Genomic DNA, 11,972 nt, shown 5'->3' on the forward strand with positions numbered 1-11,972 from the left:
CTCATTTTCCCCCAATTTGAACGCTAATTTGTTGGATGCTTTGCTGCCTGCGTCCTCTTCACTTGGTTTTTCTCTAACCCTAACTTGGTTGCTGTCTCTCTCTCTCTGGCTGTCCCCAATTTCTAACCCTAACTTTTTCCCATAAATGTAAGTTGCTATGTAGAAATTAGTTAGTGATAGTTGCTGATGACATAGTTCTAATTTGGGGTGCAGAATGGGCTGCCAATTTCGGGTTTTTTGTAGGCTTACTTGTTAATTTCGGTCAAGTTTCAGATCTTGTAAGTTTAAAGGGAGGCTTATGTAAAGAAATTCTTTTACATCTTCTAATGGAAGAGATTTTATAGAAATTCTTAAATATGTGGTGATTTTTGTTTATCTATTATTTGATAAATATCTTATTACTTGCTTTATCCACTACTACAAAAATAATTAAAAATCACACTTTAATGAATGAAAATATCTTACTTTTATTGGAAATGTAATAAAAAAAATTAGATTAATATTTTAATCACACTTGATTTGATTGAGTGTAATAATATTTATTTTTTTATATCACTTTTCAATTAAGTATGATTATTTATATTTTTTAATCACACTTTCTAATTAATATATGATTATATTTATTTTTTAATAAATATCTTATTACTTGCTTTATATTTATTAAGATTTTTTATTGTATCTTTTTTTAGATTTTATTCTCTGTATGTATGATACATACACACAGAACAAACCAAACAACAAACAGGCCGTCGTTTGCTCTCCTTCTCATATCCCCAATCGCTCTCCCTCTTATCAACTGACCATTGCCCATCGCTTATCGTCCCTCTCATCGACGGTGATCACCGTCCCTCACTGTGTCTCACCGTCTCATCGCCACGGTCGGTACACCGTCTAGCCTCCAATCGATTTTGATTCAGCTCTCTCTCTCTCTCTCTATTTCCCTATTTCACTCTAGCTCTAGGGTTTTTATTTTGTTCTCTCTCTCTCTCTCTCTCTCTCTATCTTAAGAGATGAAAAGCAATTTCTCAAACGTGAGGACAGAATTTGTATTTGCACCTTTCACGGTCCGTGCCCTTTCCCTCTTTCCCTATCCTTTCTCTATCTTTCTCAGTCTAGGTTTGTTTGTTGATGATGATTTACTCTCCATTGATTTTTCTGTCAATCAAGGTAATAAGGTTTGAGTACCAATGACTGTCTTCAATGTAGGTATTGGATTACTTTCTATGTTGAAAATAAATAATGTGATAGATTTTTAGAACTTGGGCCAAAATATTTCATTATTAATCTCCATTTGGTATTTTCACTGTCTTACCTCCTCTGAAATCACTGTTTATTGTTAAGGCGATACCAGAGCGATGAGGTAATTATTTGGGTATTTTGGGATTAATTTGGTGGTGTTCACTGTGTGTTTTGATTTGGGTTTATGTGTTTTTTTTTTTTTTAACCTGATTTGTAGTTATTTGGTGATAATTGATTTTGGGTTTTGGTTGGATTATGTTTTTTTTTTATTCAAATTCAAAATCTGCGTTTTTTCTTGCTTTGCTGTGTTTTTTTGGGGATTGAATTTCTGGAGTACCAAACAGCCTGTGTGTTAGTAAACTTTATGATCTATGCATGCACATGTGTAGGTGTTTATGGAGTTTATTACACAAAAATTTAAATTCAGCTTTCCATTGGTTTATAGCATTTGTGGCTTTCTTTCATTAGCAACTATATTAGGTTCATATGCGGACTCTTAAGTACTGAAGTTATCATTTGGTTGCCCCAATTTTCAACTCTTAATATACTTTCATGAGAATTTGAATGTTTATGGGTGAATTTTCGCTTATGTTCTCAATAGAACTTCATTGTTTCACATGAATTATTACTTATTTTATTAGTATTTTTTTTTCTAGTGTAGCTTGCTTATGTATGGGTTGATTTGGAAGAAGCTAGAGCATGTCTAACGGTTCATCAAAATTGATAAAAAGTTTGATCTAGTATCATGCATTCCAATGGTAAATTTAAAATTTTCATCAAATCTTGTTACAAGCCCAATTGTCTCGGAGGACATCCGGGTGGACGTTCGGTCATGGATGGAAATTGATGTTCAGATAAAGAAAGGCCGGTTGTCCGAGTGGATGTCTGGCACAACGACCACCTACAAAATTTAATGAAAGGATAAACTCCCTTGATTTGATGAAAAATCTGATGAATGATTAGACATAGCCTAATGAAAGTTTAGTTCATCAATTTTGGGGGTTATCAAGATTTTACATTTTATTTATTTATTATTTGTTTCTCTGTTTTCTGTCTTTTGTTTATATTGGATATCATAACTTTTTTTTCCTGGGGAGAGAGAGGTATATTTGTCTACGTTATCACTTTGCCTTGCATTTAATTGATCTCTTTATTAAAAAAAAGAGAGAATTTTTATTTAGATTAAAAATGTCCAAGAATAATGGGGTGTTGATGCATCTTTTGTTAAGGAGTTCAAAAAGTGGTTATTTCTCATATATGTATTGGTGTCCTTGGCAGACATAAGATTAGAATAAGTTTGTTGTGCTTTACAAACCATTTGAAATGAGATCATTTTGTTTTCAGCAGCATGCAATCATTAATCTGATTGTTTCTTTTTTATGAAATATTTGAAGTTTTGAGTTTGGTGGCATGACTTTCTTTTGATGTTTTGTGGTTGGACTATTTTCTATTTTTTATTATACTATGGAAAGAGTGCCACAAATTCCATGAGGTCTCTAGTAGAGGGTGGATTTTTGCATCCAATTGCTATTAAAAATGAAATGGATATTTCTCATATTTTATTATTGATTGATGGCTCTGTATTTGTATGGATCTATGGTACATGGTTGATGTTTATTGATAATGAAATTGATATTTTCCGTTTACATTTGTCTTTTCTTGGTGTTTCTCTTCCTCGTCCTTTGTAGAAGTTCTCGTTTTATTTTAATAATTCAAACTTTTGTTTTATTATCTCATTTTGTATTGATTTCGGCCTTTCTTTTCCAACCAGCAAATGGAGGAACGGAGCGAGTGGAAGAACCGGTGGCAGGTCCAATTGTCTGAGCTGAAGAGAAGAAGCATGAATAAGAACGCTCACGGGAATATGTCATGGGGAGCACGAATGCGGAGGCAAAGAACTGACTCATCATCCACCGAATTATGAAGGAGTACTTAAATTTTTCCTTGTACATAGCCTTTAACCTTATACGTGGTTTTGATGGGAAAATGCTTAGTACTATTTTTAGTATTGCCTTGTTTTTCTTTTTTTGATGGGGGTTAGAATTGCCTTAACTGGCAAGATCAGTACTTCCAAAATGTTAATCCAGCAGTATTATTAAGATTAAAGATAGTTTATATACCTGACCGGGCCTTATCAACCTCAACTATGGGGAAGATATATATTGTACATATAGGATCAATAACTGTACCTTTTTGTTTTTGTTTTTTGGGTGTAAAAAATATCTTTGCTTTGTTGCTTGAGATGAAATTAGCGTTGGCTCGATATGATTCAGATCTTTGGCATTATTTGATGTTTGGTATTCCCATGTTTGTGCTTGTACTTTTGGGCAATGCTTTCTGGGAATCCTAGGCACAACACAACCCTTCTGCATTTGTATGTTCTTTCTTATTGGTAGGCCTCAAATACATGTTTTTATTATCTTGCCTCTGATTTAGCCATGTTCCTTCCAGCTATGGTCTGCACTGAAGGCCTGTTTGTTTTGGGTGAATGAAGTGGAAATTGGATTAAGATAGATATGGATCTAAACCTAAGAGGGGCTATTATTCAAGCGTAGAGACCATATATCTCATCATGCACCATAGCAAACTCACTGACTCTTGGAACTAAAATCCATATTCTACCCTTCACTCCTCCAAGTATGCTGACATGCACATAATTGATAATCAAATATTAGTAATTTTATCTCCCCACTATTTTGGGGGTTACAACACCTCAGGAGGGACCAATGTGAGTTGTGGAAACTTACGGAAGTAGCACGGGACTCCCGGTTTGAAAACTAAGTCCAAAAATGCACTTTTTTACACTTAAGCTTCAAAAATAGGCCATCGGAGGCCAAAATCGTGCAACAGCCATGAGACGGCCCGGGAAACACCTCAAAGACATTGGGAGGGACTAATGTGAGTTGTGGAAACTTACGGAACTAGCACGGGACTCCCGGTTTGAAAACTAAGTCCAAAAATACACTTTTCCACACTTAAGCTTGAAAATAGGCCTTCGGGGGCCAAAATCGTGCAACAGCCACGAGACGGCCCGAGAAATACCTCAAACACCTCGGGAGGGACCAATGTGAGTTGTGGAAACTTACGGAACTAGCACGAGACTCCTAGTTTGAAAACTAAGTCCAAAAATGCACTTTTCCACACTTAAGCTTGAAAATAGGCCTTTGGGAGCCAAAATCGTGCAACAGCCATGAGATGGTCCGGGAAACACCTCAAACACCTCGGGAGCGACCAATGTGAGTTGTGGAAACTTACGGATCTAGCACGAGACTCCCGATTTGAAAACTAAGTCCAAAAATGCACTTTTCCACACTTCAGCTTGAAAATAGGCCTTCGGGTGCCAAAATCGTGCAACAGCCACGAGACGCCCCGGTGAACACCTCAAACACCTCAGGAGGGACCAATGTGAGTTGTGGAAACTAATGGAACTAGCATGGGACTCCCGGTTTGAAAACTAAGTCAAAAAATGTATTTTTTTACACTTAAGCTTGAAAATAGGCCTTCGAGGGCCAAAATCGTGCAACAGCCACGAGATCGCCCGGGAAACACCTCAAACACCTCGGGATGGACCAATGTGAGTTGTGAAAACTTACGGAACTAGTACGGGACTCCCGGTTTGAAAACTAAGTCCAAAAATGCACTTTTTCACACTTAAGCTTGAAAATAGGCCTTCAGGAGTCAAAATCGTGCAACAGCCACGAGACGGCCTGGGAAACACCTCAAACACCTCGGGATGGACCAATGTGAGTTGTGAAAACTTACGAAACTAGCACGGGACTCCTGGTTTGAAAACTAAGTCCAAAAATGCATGTTAAATTGTATATGTTATGGATAAGATAATAATTGTCTAACTGACCATTTTTTTTTTTTGTGTTTCATTTTTTTGCAGATTCGATATTTGATATGGACGTGTTTGGTAATTTGGAGGGCCGATGGTAGAATATGGACGTGTTTAATCCGCCCTTTATATTTTATTTTTGTTAATATTAGCAGACATGTTTTTTGTTGGATATTAAGAGATGTGTTTGGTAATCTGCATACGGTTGATATTATATTTTTGTGGATATTAGTAGACGTTTTTTGTGGATATTAGGAGATATGTTTATAATCTGCATGCAGTTCATATTATATTTTTATGGGTAGTGCTAAAATTCGATTGTGATGTTTATGAAAATGAATAGATTTTTGTATTGATTTGTAATAGATATTTTATTGAACAGGTTATTGAAATGGGCAGAGAATTGCTACTGAAAAGAAAAAATTTCGGAAGAAAATAGTATACCCATTTTCAAAATTTTTAATTTTTTATTAGTGACAATAAAAAATGTCGCTATTAGTTTTCAAAAAACATGACGAATAATTTTGTCACTAATGACATAGTACGAAACAAATAATTTCGTCACATTTGTTGAATATTTCGTCGCTAAATTGAAATATTTGGTGACAAAATATTTTTTGTCATTGAATAATTTTCTTTTTTGCTCATTTTAGTGACGAATTTTTGTCACCTTAATCCATATCATTGGTGAGGAAAACTTTCGTCACTAAAATATATTTGGTGACAAAATATTTCATCGCAAAAAACAATTAAAATAAAATATTATTTAGTTTTGGTGACGAAATTGGTGTTTTAGAGGACGAAAAATTCAATATTTGGAGACGAAACATTTCGTCGCCAAAAATGAAAAATAGGTGACAAAATTATTTTTCGTCACCAGGTACTTTTTGTGACGACGTATAGGCCACGAACGTGGTGACAAATTTTTTTCGTCACAGATCACTTTAGTGATGAAATTTTGATGTTTAGAGACAAAATCAGTCTGTCACCAAAGGCCTTTTTTGTTGTAGTGTTGGCTAAAAAGGGGCATCTTAAACCCCTCGAGCCTCGACCTCTCCCGAAGAATCTTCCTCTCACACATGATGCTGCCTTGTACTGCGCGTACCACCAGCAAACCGGTCACAGAACTGACGGTTGTTTTCGCCTTCGCCATGAAGTGCAAGATTTGATCGACAATGAGGTCATCCTCGCACCTACCTCAGCAAAGTCTATCACCACTGAGTTGTTGGATTGTGAGGATACTGCAAGTATGTGATCAGGGGTTAGACCACCTGCGGACAGCACTCGGTGTATTTCAGATGTGGCGTTTGGCATGCACTGTTGGGAGTATTTGCGAATGCAGTTTTGTAACTTCTAGCTTGGGTGTCGAGTCAGTTCTTTGTTTTTGTTTTGAGTCTGTCTCTTTGTCCTGAGTCAGTCTTTTTGCTTAAGGGTCTGTCTTGTTATGTCGAGTCAGTCCCATTGTATAGAATGTTAGCTAATTCCGGGGTTGTTGCCTCGAACACCGTTTTGTTTTGTAATTACCCTTTTGTTTTCTTTTGAGTCTGTCTCTGCTGTGGAGCTAGTTGCAAACAGGAAATCTGAATGAAACGGCCGCGGCTATCATATTTCCGTGCTTGTTGCTACTTTGAGCTAGTTATGCCAAAGCATTTGAATGAAGCGGCGGAGCATCTCACTTACTCCTCTACACCTCAAATTCATTACATTGACCTAAGTTTTTCAAAACCTTTTTAACACTGTGGTGATGAAAACGAAGAGGAAGGAATTCCTCGGGATTTGCAAAACTTTGATTAAATTGAGAGAAAGAGAGGCGTGCTAAGCCCTTAATGATTGAAATCATGTTTGTTAACGTGAGTACTGAGAAGGACCCTGGCTTGACCCAGATTGGTTCTGCACTATCTTCAGCACGAGCGATTTGTCGCTTTCTTAAAAATTTTTCAAAAACAAAATGTTTTGTGCAGTCCTGCGAAGACCTGTGTGGAATCGCCCTTGAGATTGTGCAGCTTCGGATCGCTCTCAACCGCAAGACTTGAGCCCTTGCTTTCAAACCTTGGACCTTAGTTTAGAATGTTCAACAGTCAACTACAACATGAGGCTTGCGTGGCCAAATTTGAAGCAGCCCCCGAACAAGAGGCTAAGAAAGTCAGATCAAGAAGATCAGACCTCATCAGAAGAAGCTTGCGAAGCTAGAATAGAAGCACCCCTCGAACTAGGGGAAAAAATGTCCGATGCGCTCGAAGAGCCGAAGAGGGATCCTTTTGCAAGTCAATACAACAGCCACCCTCATGGATATGGATGGCTTCGAGATCCTAAAACCATTTGGCATGGACTTGTTACACTTTTACCCTTTGAGAGGCTCGCTGGACCGAAAACCCAGAAGGGCGACCCAGGCAAAAGTTAGAGCAAAAAAAAAAAAAAAAAGAATACAAAAAATGCAAAAAAAAAAAAAAAAAGAGAATGAAAAGATTTGAAAAAGAAAAGAAAAGAAATAAAAAAAGGAATTGAAAAGAGAAGAAGAACAAAGCTCACAAGGTTGAAAACCCGCAAAGGGCAGCCTTGGCAAAAGTTAAAGTCTAAAAAGTGAGGGTTAATACACGAGTGTGCCTTAACTGGAACTACGTAAGGCATGATTCCCATGTTTGGGATACGTAGGCAACCTCACCCTGAAGTTCAGCCACAAACACTTCCAAATCAAGTGTGTCCATGTAATGGTTTTGATCATTCTTGCCTTTTCTGAATCTGATAGTTCGGTTGTGACACAACCGGAACTACGTAAGGCTTGATTCCCATGTTTGGGATACGTAGGCAACTTCGTCCTGAAGTCCAGCCACCAACACTGTCAAAGTGACTGTGTCCATATACTGGTTTTGACCATCTTCGTCTTCTTTGTATCCGAGAGTTCGGTTGCGATCATCACTAATGAGGACTGACTACAGCATGCTGCGGCGTTATCCAGACAAGGGGCAACTTTCCGTTGCCATGTGTCACCATCCAAACCAGGAGCAACTTTCCGTTGCCGTGCTGTGCTGTTTGGAACAAGGGGCAATTTTCTATTGCCTCCGATCCGAGGTTGTGCATCTCGAGAGTAAGTTCCGTGCTCGTTGAGCAGTGACCGTTTGCAAAAATAGTTTTTGAGAATTTTTTTACTGAGGTTGACTAATTTCTCGAAAATTATTTCATTTTTCTAAAACTGGACCATTTCTTGAACTCAAAAAAGGGAAAATTTTCAATGCTTATAGCCTGACTTGCATGATTTTAAATCAAAAATCGAACAAGTATGTTAATCTAACTCTCATTTTGGTTAAAATTGTTTTAGTAGAAAGCCAAAATAAAAAAAATGGTCAAAATGATGAACTAGGGGCACATTTGAGTCACGTTTCCTGTCTTTCCCCCATCGCCAGCATACTTGCCAAAAAGCGCGCAGCTGAAGCTATCATTAAAGGGCTGAAAACTCTCACCCTCTGAGCAACGAGGTATCAAACCAAGTGCGAAGCACGAGCCGGAATGGATCAAGATACTCCATTCCCTCATCCAGGGCATTGATTAGACGACACCGGAGAAAATAGCTATGAGCTAACAGTGTTGGGCATGAACCCACAACCTCTTGTTTATTCACCGACCATATCTGAGGAGGAATGAAAAATGAGAGAGTGAAGAATAGAGAGGTGTAAGTCGAGAGAAAAGTGAGCAAAAAGGGTTTTGAGAGAAAAATCGAGCCTGAGGGCAGAGTGATGTGAGAGTCACAAATAAGAAAGGGTGGGAAACAATACCCGAAGAAACTGGCTCCTCGCAAACTAAGAGGTCTCTTGTCTTTTATAACACGTCTGTGTGTCATATCTTTTGTTTTGACTATCTCGATTCTTGTCTTGAGTCGTCTTGAGTGTTACTTGATTTGTTTAGGTTGAGTGCCTTTTTGTTTTCTCTGTTGAGTCCTTTTCGCTTTGTTCAGTCGTAGGCTCAGTATCCGGTTGAAAACCCTCTCCTCAAATCATTTGTGCTCAGAGTGTTGTGCCATTCCCCACATTTGTGCAAAGGAAGATTGGTTCTTTCAACGATTACAGGGTTTAACCCAGGTCATGTCAAAACAGAAAAACCTGGACCTATCTGAAGCTTTTGGGTTCCGGATTGTGAAGCGAGAAATTTTGGAACATCTGAGTGTGTTTCAACTTCTGTAGAGTTCAGAATGAACCGTGTATCCAGAATGGGTAATATGCTGCTGTGGGCTATGAATTCAGAATGAGCAGTGTTCAGAATGGGCTGTGTGTTCAGAATAAGCAGTGCGTTGTATGAACTGTGTGTATAGGCTGTATGCAGAGCAAACCAAGCACTATGTTATGGGTTGTGTGTTCATAAGGAGCAGTGGGTTGTACAAGTTGTTCTGTCATTAGCTGGTTCACTACCTGGTTGTTACAATACAAGTGTTTGATTTTCAGACAAAAGATCAATCTCATTTACATTGTTGTGTAATATGATGCGATGCGATGTATGAAATACACAAATGTAAAACTTTTTAGAGAAAAAGTTTGTTTCATTTCATCATCTTTTCAAGTACAAAGTTTCGAAGAGAATAAAACCTGCCTGTGGCAGTACAAGGTACTCAAGCTACCAGCAAAAAAGAAAAAGAAAAACAAAAAAAGGAAAAGCAACAAAAGTCTAGATCAATGTCAAGTGGTCTCAGGCCTGAGAGTTTGTCCTCGTCCTCTTCCTGGACCTTCTAGGAACATCATCGTCAGCACCATCATCTGAGCCCGAGTCCGAGTCGTCTCCAGTCTCCTCCTCAGATGACTCTGCCTCTGCCTCGGACTCATCATCATCGGGAACTGGTGCCCGAGAGCTACTCCCAACATGAGTGCGCCCCACTTTGGTGCGGGGGAATACTGTGCCACCCCGCCCTCCTCCTCGAGTGGGAACAGAAGGCCCAACTGGAGCACCTCCTGCAGCCGGAATCTGGAATGGAGGCTGAAAAAGTACAAATGGCAAATGCATCAGTATGCTACGCAAAAGCAGAGTATGAATATCAAGTACAGTGTATGAGTACAGTGTATGATTGTTGTGAGCAGTGTATCAGTACGGAATGCAGTGTATGAATATAGAGTATGAATGCTATGAGCAGTATATCAGTACAGAATGCAGTGAATGAGTATAGTGTATGAACGCCGTGGGGGCCGTGTATCAAGTGTTGTGTTGATAAGTGCGATACATCAGATTGTGTAAAGTTGGAGACGGTGGTCAGAAAGACTTACCGGGATACTGTAAAGGGCCAACAGGTCTAAGCTCCGCTGAAGCATCCCCATCATGGAGGCATTCAACTCCAGAGACTGGCGAGTGTACTCGGAGGAAGCCTGTAAAAGTGCTAGAAGTATCAGTATTCTGTGGAATATCAAGAGAAATGAAATGAAACGACTGTATAAAAATGCAATAGTACATACCGGAGGCAAGTCGTAGAAACCGACTAGCTCGTGATCAGTCGGAGGGGGAGCGAAGGGGATCTAATAAATCTCCCCACTCTGCCCTCTGTATGTCATCATCGTGGGCAACGTCGGCCATCCAACTCCCCGCCCTCTCCAAGGCCCACTCCTACCACAGGCCCGAGCCATCCTAGATGCTCCTGCTCCTGCTCCCGCTCCCGCTCCAGCCGCTGGCGCCGCAGGCCTCTCTCTCTCAGCTCGGCGACCACTGCTCAGAGGCCGTATGATGTAGGTCTGGACGTACTCTGCATAGTCGCCCTCGCCCCTGAAGCCCTCCGCCTCCTATCCGATCGTGTAATCGGCCATCTCATGTGGGGGGTATCTCTTTGTATACCTCATGTCGATAGGAGGCGGACCTGGAACTATCTGCTCTGGTAAACCTAAGGTCTGGCGCAGGAAGCGCTCGCCTAAGTACCAAGCCCGAAAAACCGGGCCCTCTAGCAAGATCCTAAATCGGGCGATCTCCTTAGCACTAGCATGCCGCTCCCGAACCGCGGCTGGCAATGGTGCCCAAGGCTGCCAGGTGATCTGCAAACAATATGTAGTTTGTTATCTACTGTTATTGAAAATACAATGCAAAGCGAAGCTCGAATAAACTCTAAAGTTGAACATACCTTTGCGGCGGTGATGGTGTCGAAATAGCGACGGAAGAATACGAAAGACTCCCGGGGTCTTCGCACGCATCTCAAGTCAAAGCGGCGGGAGAATGGAACGCCGAAGGGGGTCTCCTCATCTGGCATTGGGGCAAGCCTCGGGAAGTAGGCATAGACCCATAACTGTAGAGCAAATATCAGTATGCTTATCAGATAAAGCAGAATGCAGAATAAAGCAGAAGTTGCAGAACTGTGTATTGTGCAGTGTGTTGTGCAGAGTGTAAAGTGTGTGCAGTATACAGTCAGTGTAAAGTAGATTGCATGTTTGCAGTGTGTGCAGTATACAGTCAGTGTGAAAAGCAGATTATATGTGTACCGTGTGTGCAGTATATGACCAGCGTGTAGTAGACCGCAGTTTGTGCAGTGTACAGAATGCAGATAATGTAGAGTAGAAATGTAAAACAGAGAAAGAGGATGTACCTCCCAAGCCCGCCAGTAGCCTCCGAGCAACTGTCCGCTGAGGCGAGAAGAAGAACTCATGTAGCCATACAGGGTGGCCAAGCCGGCACCACCCCAGTCATAAAGGCAGATCTGTGTGACGTCCACCAAAGCGCTCAGCAGACAGAGGGGCACGATATTCGCCCGGTCGGCAAAGAGGGTCGTCCCCAGCAAGAACATCAGGAAGCTGCGTGCATACTGCTCCGTCTCCTCTTGAGCCATCGGTGCCTCCTCAGGCAAGGCTGGCTGAATCCTGAAGTGGTCCTCGAACCACGAATATCTGACGAATCCTGGACGAGCAAGAGGCAGTAGGTCGCCTAGCAGGTACATCTGAGC

The 11,972-nt window shown here is 40.4% G+C and overlaps 1 long non-coding RNA gene across 2 annotated transcripts; it reads left to right on the forward strand.

Annotated features, from left to right (window-relative positions):
• Positions 1–686: 686 nt before the first annotated feature.
• Positions 687–5,429, forward strand: LOC145797249 (uncharacterized). 2 transcript variants are annotated; one of them, XR_014338554.1, is made up of 3 exons: positions 687–1,064; positions 3,011–3,167; positions 5,129–5,429. It is a non-coding gene; the product is annotated as an uncharacterized LOC145797249 (long non-coding RNA). The 2 variants fall into 2 exon arrangements; XR_014338555.1 differs by having other exon boundaries at positions 708–1,064; positions 3,011–3,185.
• The last annotated feature ends 6,543 nt before the right edge of the window (positions 5,430–11,972 follow it).

The sequence above is a fragment of the Camellia sinensis genome, chromosome 1, assembly GCF_055761805.1.
Source record: "Camellia sinensis isolate YWXY chromosome 1, ASM5576180v1, whole genome shotgun sequence".
Classification (NCBI taxonomy): Eukaryota; Viridiplantae; Streptophyta; class Magnoliopsida; order Ericales; family Theaceae; genus Camellia; species Camellia sinensis.